The sequence below is a fragment of the Pterocles gutturalis genome, unplaced genomic scaffold (assembly GCF_000699245.1).
Source record: "Pterocles gutturalis isolate BGI_N339 unplaced genomic scaffold, ASM69924v1 scaffold13613, whole genome shotgun sequence".
Classification (NCBI taxonomy): domain Eukaryota; kingdom Metazoa; phylum Chordata; class Aves; order Pterocliformes; family Pteroclidae; genus Pterocles; species Pterocles gutturalis.
In genome coordinates this window covers 1-11,669 of record NW_010120635.1, presented here as the reverse complement: position 1 = coordinate 11,669, position 11,669 = coordinate 1, and positions in this window count along the sequence as shown.

Here is an 11,669-nt window from a genome sequence, read left to right as displayed (position 1 = left end):
TAATGAGAAACAATTTAATCAGCCTTTCAGGGATACCATATATGTACTGGATTGGAGCACTACAAGTTTCCAATTCCCTGTTGTACCATGTATATACTGGCTTTTAACAGGCTGACCAAACTGACTTTCCTGAAATTCATCTTTGTTATGAAGCTTCCAAAAGAGACTTTGCTAGCATTGCTTGTAATGTTCTTGTAATGCAGCTGGATAATCTGGTGCTCAGTTGATGGTTTATTGATGATTTGGGCACTTGAACAATGTTGCCACCAGCTCACCATTTTCTATTGATAAGTGCAAATGCAGCTTTCATTTTTGTGTTTTTAGCTCTGTACGTGTTGTATATTATGTGTACATATATATAATATATATTTCTGTAAAATGTTTCCAACATGCCGTTTTGAAGGAACTCTGGTACACAATGTGTCTTTTCCTGTCATGTCATTTTTAACACTGAGTAGAAGTTGTGAGAAGCTGAACTCGGGTCACTAAAATTTGAGTTGTAACCACTTGAAAGATGGGTCAGAGTATGCTGAATTTTGCATAGTGAATCTGTACTTTGGTCCAGTAAAGGAATCAGTCCTGAGAGTGACTCCAGAGCCACTAAGGATGTGTTTGATTTCTTTATCCTCTCAAAATGAGACTGGCTTTAGGTTGAGTACCATACCATCGTCTCAAATAAGATTATCTGGTTAATGTGTGCATATATTTATATGTGTATATGTATTCTCTCCAGAGAATAATAAAATCTTTCACTGAAGACTTTGAAAGAGAGAGATTTGCAGAATTCTTAAGGGTGTGTGTGAAGTACGTAAATGCATTTAAAGGGGCTGATAGCAGAATCCTTTAGGAAATAGTGGATCTTGTATAGTTATTGGTGCCTGAGATCAGTTTTCCCTTGAGGTTGGTGTTTGGATGAGAAAACACAGAATCATGTTATGGAAGACTGTTGCTGCCGCATCATGAGTCTTTTATAAACCCTGTTATAAAAATCTGTAAACTAATTGTGTAAGATTTTGTCATTCAAGTGCACAGACTGGATGCTTAGAGGTGTAGAAATAAAGTAACAAGGCAGATAACTTTCCTTTAATGTCAGTTTTGTTGGCTGTTTAAAATCTTCCCATGCAGCAATGAGGTGCCTAATATTACTGGGCACTTGAGATGCCTCTTTGTACACCTTGGTAGTTTAGTCTTCTTTCACATCTGGACATTTTTTCTTGTTTTTTCTCTCTAAATAGCTGACTTTATTAATATCCCACTTGAATTGAAGAAGGGTCCTTCTAGGGAGGAATGTGCTGCTGTACTTTCTCCCCCCTCTGTCCTTCCCCACTCTTTACCATTCAATCACCATAGCCAATTCTGTAGACCATTTTCTATTACAAGCATATGCTCAAAGACTTGGCTGACCACAGCATCTGCTCTGAGGACTGAAATGGAGATAGTCAAGACCCATGCATTTCCTGGTGCCAAATTAGTGATTTACCTTTAGTGCCTTTTCCTGCCTGTTGTAAGGTGCCTGCCATATGTATGCACTATAAAAGTGCAGCAGAAACAACTGTTTTTTCTGTACTGTTTGATAGGAACAATGCAGGATGAGAAGTTAATTTAAGGTTCACATTCACGTTGTCAGCCAGCACCCCAGAATATTTAAGTTCAGGTCAGTCCTGTAACCTTCCTTTCACTAGAAAGAAGGTACGTGCTTTCATGTCACTTGAGTCTGCTCTCTTGACTGTGTTTTTAATTTCTAGAGGATGCTGAAATTTCTAGTATAAGCTGATCTTGGGGAATGCTGGTTCGTGTCCTGTCTCCCCAAGAGTAAAAGTTGATTACTTGCTCCACTATCTGCCTGGCCTCCCTTCTTAGGAGGCTTCTTCATGCTTTCAATTTAGGGGATTTGTAATATTACAGACAGGTCAGGGCAGCTTGTAGAAAAATCTCTGAGTGGGTATTAGGATTTCAAAGTACAGGGCCAGAATCCTGTCTGGGGTAAGCAGGCATACCTCCGCTAATTTCTGATAGATCTATGTTGAATTACACCAGCTGAACATCTGGTCCACTGTTCACAGAACTGGTCATTTAACCCCTCCCCTGTCAAGCACATTGGCCTGAGCATTACACATCTGAAACTGCAAATGCTTCAGGCTAGAGTTAATCTGAATTATTTTTCTGAAACTGTTTGTTTTATGTTTCTGTTAATCAGGATTTTATTTTGTGGGGAGAGACTCATTTGCACAGTTTTATGCATCAGGTTGTGTTGCCCTTGGTCTGAAAGAGTTAATAATTTCAACCTGTTTTCAGCTGGAATGAAGAAACTGGTTCCTCTGTGTTCCTGCTTTCCATTCTCTTATTGGCCTCCTTCCCTCTGCTTGCATTTTGCATTCCTAATGCCATGAATAAATCAGGACCCAAGGATTTAGAAGGTGGTACAGCTGTAGCCACTCAGAAAATTGAACCTCTGAGGTTTGTACTGCAGCTCTAGCAACTACCAGTATGAGTATTCCTGAACTCTTCTAATAACATGTAACTGGTAACAAAATAAATTAACTTTGCCCTTTTTATATAATGTTTAAGTTTTTTTTCCATTTTCAGACTCACTACAGTCTTGCACAATCATAGAAACAAACAGTTGGTCTTACAAAAAAGCTGGAGGTACCTTACACAGGCTCTAAATACTATTTATACTATTTTAACCTTGAGAGCATTTAGAAATTTGTAGGCTCAGACTTGATCCCATTCTGCAGCTTAATGAGTGAACATGTATCAGGCAAGCTTTTGTACCTGCCAGAAAAGTGACATGGAATGGACTGTTCAAGTACAGTTTAGGTGATGGGATATTGAGTCACTGTAACGTGGCTGAGCTCCCGAGCCTGAGGCACTCGGTTTAGGTACAAATTGCAACAGATACTTTTGAAAACGTTAATCTCTGCCTAAATCATTTGGGCTCATCTTTTAAAGAATTCAGTGATAAGCTTCTTGCATGTACGTATATTTTTATATGCAGCTGTATCCCCATGCAGTTTGACTCACTGTCCTCCAGTATCTGTGTTGCCTCTAAGTCCCGACTGTGATCTCTGCAGGAAAAGGTTGGCCTCTGCAGGTTTTCTTTCCAATCCTCTCTCTAGAGTCCCTAGGCCTGTTTCTAGGCAGTTTCCTTTCTCTTAGGACACCTCTGTTCCATGTCAAAGTGAATCTTCGTCAGCTCCTATATGATCGCTTTCCTGCTGCTTTGTGTGCATGGCCCAGTAAATAAGGAGGGGGGTGGAGAGCACGTTGTAAATGTGTTGACAGCTTCTGCAGAACAAAACGGTCCCTGGAAACCGCCTGTCTGCCTTCCCCTTCTCTCCTGCATGTTTTTGCATTCTTTCCTACCATTTTCTCCTTTCTCTTTTCTTTCTCTATCTCTCCCTCAAATTCCTTCACACTCTTTTGACACCCTACCCCTCGTTCTTTTGGTGGTTGCTGCTCAAAATGTTTCCTCTCTCTCACCTGTAGTCATTTCTCCTTCAGGAGGGACCGTTTCAGTTGCTATGCAGGAACAAATGAAAAGGGGAATTCATTCTGTTTCTGAGCTGATGTCAGCTGTCTGCTTGTATCGGTTCTCTACCCATTCTTCTCTCTCACCCCAGGTTCCGTGCTTTTAGAAAGTATCCTGCTGTTTTTCTGAACACTTTCAGCAGGGTAGAATTTGTGCTTGGAGATTTTTGTGCTTACTGATACTAGCAAAGGAGGTGCAGTTATTTATTTGACATTAGTTATTTAAACAAAAAAGGGAACGGGATGGTACAATATCTGGGCAACCATTTTTAGACTCTTCTCAAGCTGAATTTAGGGCCTCTAATTCTAGTTTTATTCCTTCTTGTCGAAAAGAGGCTCTTTGTACCCTACTCACAAGCATGCTCGCCTATCTAACACATTGGAGTTGACAGGCAGGTCTCTTCCTTTATGCGAGATCTGTTCCTTCTGGCTTTCCCTTCGCAGGTGGGCACAGCATAGCCATGGAGATCAATGATCCTGCAACAAAACCAAATTACTGTCACTTTGATATGGAGAGTTGTGTGAGAACTCAGTCTCATCTGTTACTTCAATTAGAAGGAGACCCAGATGAGGGAGCCCTGTGTCTCAGGAAAACAGGGGTTCATGGGCTCTTGGGGAGAAATAGGATTTCTTCAAGCCATAAGGGACCTTGATCCCAGTTCACAAGCCTTCCATCAACCCATTCTTCAGCAGCTGGATTCACAAGGACACTGTCGGTTGCTCTTTTTTTGTCTCTTCCTATATTCTGCTTTTAACAAGGATATGCTTTCATATATACTCTCAGCCAATGTTTACCTCTATTCTTTGGTTTAGGTGTTTGGGAGGCTGTTAGGATATCAATGACTTGTTTCTGCATGTAGGAACTTCACAACCTCCAACTGCTTCTCCAACACTAGTTTGGGAATTAAGCTCATCCGTCTCCACCAGTTGCTTCTCTGCTCAAAATACCGCGTGGGTTCCTCATTGGAGTTTGCTTGACAAAATGCCACAGCACTTAGCGCAAGGCAAAGCTCAGCTGAACATAGCTGTATGAACACGCTCTCACGTACTGCCCTCCTCGCTGCTGCTGCACTGTGCTCCCTGAAGCCTTTCTCCACTTTGCATTCTCTGCGGATGTTCCTGGTGGTGCTCTATATGAAGGATTTTTGAGAATTTGTTCCGTGCTGGTGAATTGTAATCTTCCTTGCACAATCTACATTCTAGGTTCCTAGGTAAAGCATAATTCTCTAAAATACTTTAATTGGGATAAATTGATAAATTTGAGCTTTACTCCAAAAGAATCTAGTTTCCAAAGGATGGCAAGAACACTTCCTCTTCTGTACAAGAGGGAAGATGGTCCTCCTCTGGGCAGATGTGAGATTTCAAAGGAGGGAAGTTGAAGTGTTTGAAGAGGAGAGAGCGCACACATTTTGGGAAACAATTCTCTGTGACAAGGAGTATTTTAGAAGAGGAAGTTAATGGGTGGGAGGTTATGGGAAGCAAAAAAGTAAAATAGCCTTTAACTGTATCAACACCAGAAGTATTGTGTTGAAAATGCGAATGGTATAGTTTTAGTTAAAGTTTTTATTGATTGATAATTCAAGATAATTAGTGTTAGGGATGTTCCTACTTACAAATGATTTGGCCAAATTAATATTGGCTTTAAATAAAGAGAAGATAATAGGGACTTTAGGGTCAGGCCAGACAGCCCTTATTTCTAGCTTTTAAAAATTTTTAAACTAAAAATACTGTAAGTGGATCTCCATATAGCACATTTTTTGCCAGTAATTTTCAGCAAATGCATTTGTATTGGGGGTATTCTGCATTGTGTAACTTTGTACGTTTAGGCAGTGTGGCCGATTGTGATTTCACAAGTGTAAACTGGAATCTGTTTCAATTATTTAAATTGATTTAAACTCCAGTGTTTTAAAGTGAGTTCTTCTGGTGTAAATAAGAATCTGATTTCAATTTCATGTTCATGCCTTATAAACCCAGTTTGATTTTTCTCTCTTGTATGTTTGTACAACTACGTAGCATTGTGCATATTGAGATGACCCTGCTGGGTAGGTGGATATTCTTAGTTTTCCTAACAAGGTACATATTTGCCATTTAGTAAAACATAAAATGTCTGAAATGTTTTGTTAGGGAAAAGCATTTGGTGGGTAGCACTGTGTCTTCTGGAAGCTGGGTACTTGGAGTTTCTTGAGAGATGTTTTTGGATTAAGTTCTCTTCAGAACTGAAGGCATACCAAATTTAGCATCCTGTCTCAAAAACCTTCCCATACGCTTTAAAAAGCGGTAGTGCTTTTGTGAAAGGCTGTGTTTATAACAAACCTGATTTTGTCTCCCTGATTTCCTTTGAGTTCTGAATTGCTCAGCTGTTTGTCCTAATTGTATCCTTAAACCCAAAGGTATTGAGGGACTTAGGAAGATGCTCCCAGCCATGGAAGCAACTCTTTCACCAGACATTCTTGTTTATCTCAAAATTTAAGCTAAAGTGACACGAGATTTTTTTCTTGATACATTTTTCTAAATAATTTAGGATGTATGTACTGCAAAGCACCTTGTTTTTGTGTTTGCACTGTCTGTTAATGTCTCTGTGCTGATGTCTGTCTCATGTGCATGTATAACTTGGCTTGATATGTTCTCACTTTGTTGTCATGTCCCTTGTAGATACTGTTGGTGACAGATGCATGCTGCAGTTGAATTTGATCATGTCTCTCTGTAGAACGGTATGTTTGGAGTTGCCTGGATAGCCCTTCCAGCACTCTTGCTTTTTCCCCCCTCATTCTCCTTACTTAACCTAGGACTTACTATTTGTGCGTGTGTGTGTGCGTGTATGTGTGTGTGTGTGTATACACAAAAATAGCCCAGCCCAGACTCTGCTCAGTTTTGTCTTCCTATCCATATCTAATTTTTGTCTAAATGCAGCTTTTCAGAATTAGTTTTGTTGCATCACTACAGCTGTTGTGGAAGCAGAAGCTACTGAAGAAGCTTTGAAAGGCAGAAGGTGTGTGGATTGAGTACATATTCTTGGGTTGGTGCTCAAAGGATTCAGTGTTGCTTCTTTTGGAACCAACTATAAAGGAGGTCAGCCACCCATCTCCAGGAGGTTCTAGCTGGTACCATCATGAGGAGCACACTGGTTTCTTGAGGACTCTCTCAAGTGTATTTTACTGAGGATCAACTGTATTTTGACTGCCCTCTCCAGGTTTAAATTGTTCACCTAGGAAAGCTTTTGATCCATTCACAACCACCTGCCAACAGTGGTGCGGGATTAGAAAGTTTTGTTCTTAGGGTCCCAAAACTGGTTGAAAGGAAGACTTGGCTTCCCCACTGGTCACAGCAGTGGGCAACTGAGGTGGGTTGGGTGCTGTTGCTCTGTGCAACAGCATTTCCTGACCAGCATTCCTCAATGCACAGCCCACGGGAAGCCCCATGCCACTGTGAGTGGTTTTCCAGTTGCGTTTTCCATTGCTGCAAGAGGTGTCTTAGCCAGAAATGATTTTCAGAAACGTAGTGGAATTGTGAAGCTGTTGTTGCATATCCCTTCACTGGGTCTGAATGAGCCAAGTGAACCTGCATTTTGAGGTACACCCAACCTACTGTTTGGGAGGAATAAATGTATGAAAAGGGCAACCTTTATAAACAGCAGTGATATTTCTGTAGAACATGACTGTATGAGTAGAAAATTAACATCGTTAGTCTGTCAGCTCTGGGAAAAGAAGGGCTAAGGCTCATTAAAGGTTGTTCCAACAAGGATGAGGAAGGTTGCGTTTCCCAGGTTTAAATTTTCCCAGAGAAAGGCCAAGACAGTCTAGTGGCTAAAGCATGGGGCTGGGATCAGATTTGCATCCTCTTTCTGACCAAGTCATTTTTATTTTTTTTTTTGTGTAATATGGGAATAACATCATGGGCATCTTGAGCAGTTTGAAATCCTTGGGTGGAATGATCTGAAGAACTGCAAACTGTTTGTTATGTATGGACTGAAATCCCAACTCCAAGTCTGCTTGTGTCCCCAGCCAAGTTAGCAGCTCAAATCCTTCTGTTTCTCATGAGCTGAAACAAGATACTCTGACATTTAAAAAATCTTGGATCAGGATTTCTCCCCAGCTTGGAGAATTGGCTCTTCCTTTACTTATTTTTCTTTTCTAAGAAGAATAGGCAGCATATCTGAAATTAAGTGATTATCCTATTTTTGCCCCTTAACTTTAATTTTAAAATGTGCTATTTTTAAGTTATTAAATCTTATGCCAGACACCTGAATTGAGGTTGAGAAAGGAGGTGAATGTGTCTAGCATTTTCCAGCACACACATGGCCATATCTAACCTAAAAGAGAGCTGCCAGTCCTGAAAGGTGGTGGGGAGGCATTGGTAAGCAGCGGGGAGCATGTCTGAGCCCAGCAGCCTGTGTCAGGTCTCCAGAGGTCGGACCATGGTGCCTTTTGTGTGTTTGTATTTCTCCCTCCCCCCCTTTTTTCTATCCCTCTCCATGTGTATTTTGTCTCCTCCTCCTCCTCTGCGTGTGTCTTTGCATCTCCACCCTCCCCTCCTCCAAATCGATCACCGGCAGGGGAGACCTCCAAAGGGCTGGGCCCTTTGTGGGATCGTCCTTGTTCCTCCTGTGTTTGCCGAGTCAAGGGTATCTCTTTGCAGGCTCGGAGACATGCTGTTACCCCTGATGATGTGATTGCATAGCAACACAGCAGCGCGGGGTGGAGGAGGAGAGGCAGGGAGCTCGCAGACAGCAGCGCTCAGCCTCAGCATGCATCCCTGTCACAGGGACTCCTTTGCGGATTCACAGAGGCAGCCCCAGTCCCTGCTCCCAAAGCCCAGCGGCTGCTGTCCCTGCGTCTCAGACCTGGTGGACTCAGAAGGTAGGCCATGGCAAAATTTGTTACCCACTCAGATCCTGGCTGGGCTGGAAAAGGGGAAAATATTGATGGATGATTAACCTCGGAAATACACTCTGGGCATGTGTGCATGTGCATATCCCTTCACAGGAACACTGTCCATGTATGTGCAGGTGACGACACTTGCAGAAAAGGAAGGAAGGGTGTCAGGGAGGACACAGCGCAAGCAAGAGAACTGGCCAAGCCTGCTTCCACAAGGGAGGGGCTGGGAACCAGTAAGTGATGTGAATTCCCAAGGCAAACAATAGTAGCCACCATCCCGATTTGATTCTTTGCACACTGAAGGCTTATTTACCCTGTCAGTGTTTTTGCCTGAGCTGAAGGACTGCTCCGGGCAGGGTGCATGGTGGCCTTCTAGCATCCTCCTGGGAGGATTATACAGCAGGGCAAGGCAGAGACCCAAATGTTTCTTGAGCAGTAGGCTGGGATGAGACTCTAGTCCCAGCTCTGCCCTTTTCATGCAATACCTTGCCCAGTCCAGCCTTGCTCCTTTATGTGTCCACCCTCCCCTCCCCCAGCTTCTCCCTAATCTCTTTCGCTCGTTCCTCCTCCTCCTCTCTCAAGGCCTTATATTGCCACCACTGACCTTCCCTGTGATGCCGGCAGCCCTTACCGGCTGCAGAGCCATCTGCAGGAGGCACAGGACCTTTCCTGCTCCCCAGGGCTCAGCACTCTGCCTCTCTATCCATGCCAGACGGGGCAGCCTGGGCAGTGGTTCACCAAGATTCAGTGCCATTTTGCACAACCGATTATTACTGGTCCCCAGTCCAGCCCATTCCCTTCAGTCTTCCCTCCAGCACGTCACCGCAGGCATAGGGCTCTGCTGGTAGAATTACCAGCATCATATTCATGGGGCCTCAGTGCTGAGATTGCCCATGTGCAGTGACAGGGGTGTGGAGTAATTACTCCCACACTTTTGAACACCATGCTGCCTGTGGGAGAAACCGATGTTTGTTTGGGTTTTGGTTTTCAGCATTGAAAAAAAAATCTCTAGTCAGATCTTTGTCAGTCTGTGTTTTACCTGTGCCCTGATCCAAGGTCCTTCACATCTTCTCTCCTGCTGCTGCTCACTGATCTCTCTGGAGCCGTGAGAGTTCTTGCTTGATTATTCTCTTTAATGGTCCTTATTTCCCGACCGTAGTACCCTAGAGCAACACACCATGCAAAGTCCCAGCTACGAGGCTCAGTCGTGCTGGGAGGGTTTCCGTTTTTTCTGACAGCCATGTATAGTGTGTGTGCCTGCTGTGGCTCTAGTGCCACCTCATAACCTTCCCGGCCAGTTCCCCATGCTGAAAGCTACCTTCTCTGCTGCTGCGGGGATGGTCAGGCAGGGCTCTGGTGACAAGCAGTGTGTGACGGCACTCTGGAAAAGGACCAGACTATAGATGTGCAGTTTTGAACTATCTTGTTGCGCAGCGCTGTACCCAGGAATATGGGTGCCTAGAGTGCTAGGATGGGAAGGTGTTGGAGTGGGCATGGTGATGGGATGCTGGGTTCAGGTTCTCTTTGTTAACTGAAGAAATTAATCCGTCATGTCATCCTTCCCAGGCTCTCCTTTGGGCCCCTTGGGCCCATGGGTCCCTGGATGAGGACCATCGCTCTCTGGATTAATGCTTGAGATAGATCAATCCTACCTGCTAAAACTGGCCAGGACTGTAACCGTGGATGGGGTTGCTCAGGTTGAAGTGACTCTTTTCAAAACTAAAAATAGTGAGACAGAGAAGGGATTAAATGAATGGGTTCAAGGAAAAGCTCTGAGTTCTGGAGATGCATGGTGAATTTCTGATTATAATACTATTTTGAGAAATATATTCAAGGCCTCTACTTTAGGCTGGATGCCTATGATAAAAACGTAAAAGTCTCATGAAATAAGACATACTGACCAGAAAGAATTCAGTCTTCAAAAAAACCCTCATTTTCACAGATGTATAAAGATGAAACTGAGCTCCTACGAGTTGAGCCAAAATAGTCCCATCCTGTTTTCCTTTGCTGTTTCCCTTAGCATAAGGATAAACTAGATAAACTCGATACGATGGGGGAAGGGGATGTACTGGGCAACAGAGAAGAGCAAGGGAATGCTGTCGCCTTGGGCAGCAGTGGGGGAAAACCCCAGATTTGTCCCAGAGATGTTAGGAAGGGCTCCTCCAAGAAGGTAATGAGGCCAGTAGCCCAGCTGAAGTGCCTCTCTGCCAGTGCACACAGGGTGGGAAATAAACATGAGGAGTTGGAAACTGTGGCACAGTTAGAAAAGTATGACCTAACTGCTATCATGGGGACATGGTGGGATGAATTGTGTGACTGGAACACTGTGATTGAGGGCTACCGGCTTCTCAGAAGGGATAGACAGGGTAGGAGGGGAGGGGGAGTTGCCCTCTATGTTAGGGAGTGGATAGATTGCGAAGAGCTGCATCTAAGAAACAGTCATGACCATGTTGAGAGCTTATGGGTTAAAATCAAGGACCGCTCCAGCAAAAGACATCTAGTGGTTGGGGTCTACTACAGGCCACCTGATCAGGGAGAACCTCTTGACGAGGCCTTGGTTCAGCTGCAAGAGGTGTCACGCTCGCAGGCTCTTCTCCTGATGGGGGATTTCAACCACCCGGATATCTGCTGGGATAACAACACTGCGGGCTGCAAACAATCCAGGAGACTCCTGGAGTCTATTGAGGATAACTTCCTGGTCCAGATATTAGATGGACCGACCTGAGGGGAAGCTTTACTAGACCTGGTGCTCACCAACGTAGAAGAGAGCATTAGAGAGGTTAAGACTGGGGGCAGCCTGGGCTGTAGTGACCACGCCCTGGTGGAGTTTGTGATGTTGAGGAATATGGGCCTGGCAAAAAGCAGAGTCAGGAGACCCTGAACTTCAGGAGAGTAAACTTCCAGCTGTTCAAGGAATTACTGGATGGGATCCCCTGAGAAACTGTCCTTAAGGGCACAGGAGCAGAACAGAGCTGGCAGCTCTTTAAGGACACCTTCTGAGAGCACAAGAGCTCTCCATTCCTCAGCAGAAGAAATCGAGCGAAGGAAGCGGGTGACCAGCACGGCTGAGCAAGGACCTGCAGCTCAATCTGAAGGAAAAGAGGGAAATGTACAGGAAGTCGAAGCAGGGTTGTGTAGCCTGGGAAGAATACAGGGGTGTTGTCTGTGTAGAGAAAGGATCAGGAAAGCCAAGCCACAGATGGAACTGAACTTGGTGAGGGACGTGAAAAATAAGAAGAAGGGGTTCTACAGGTACATAGGCAG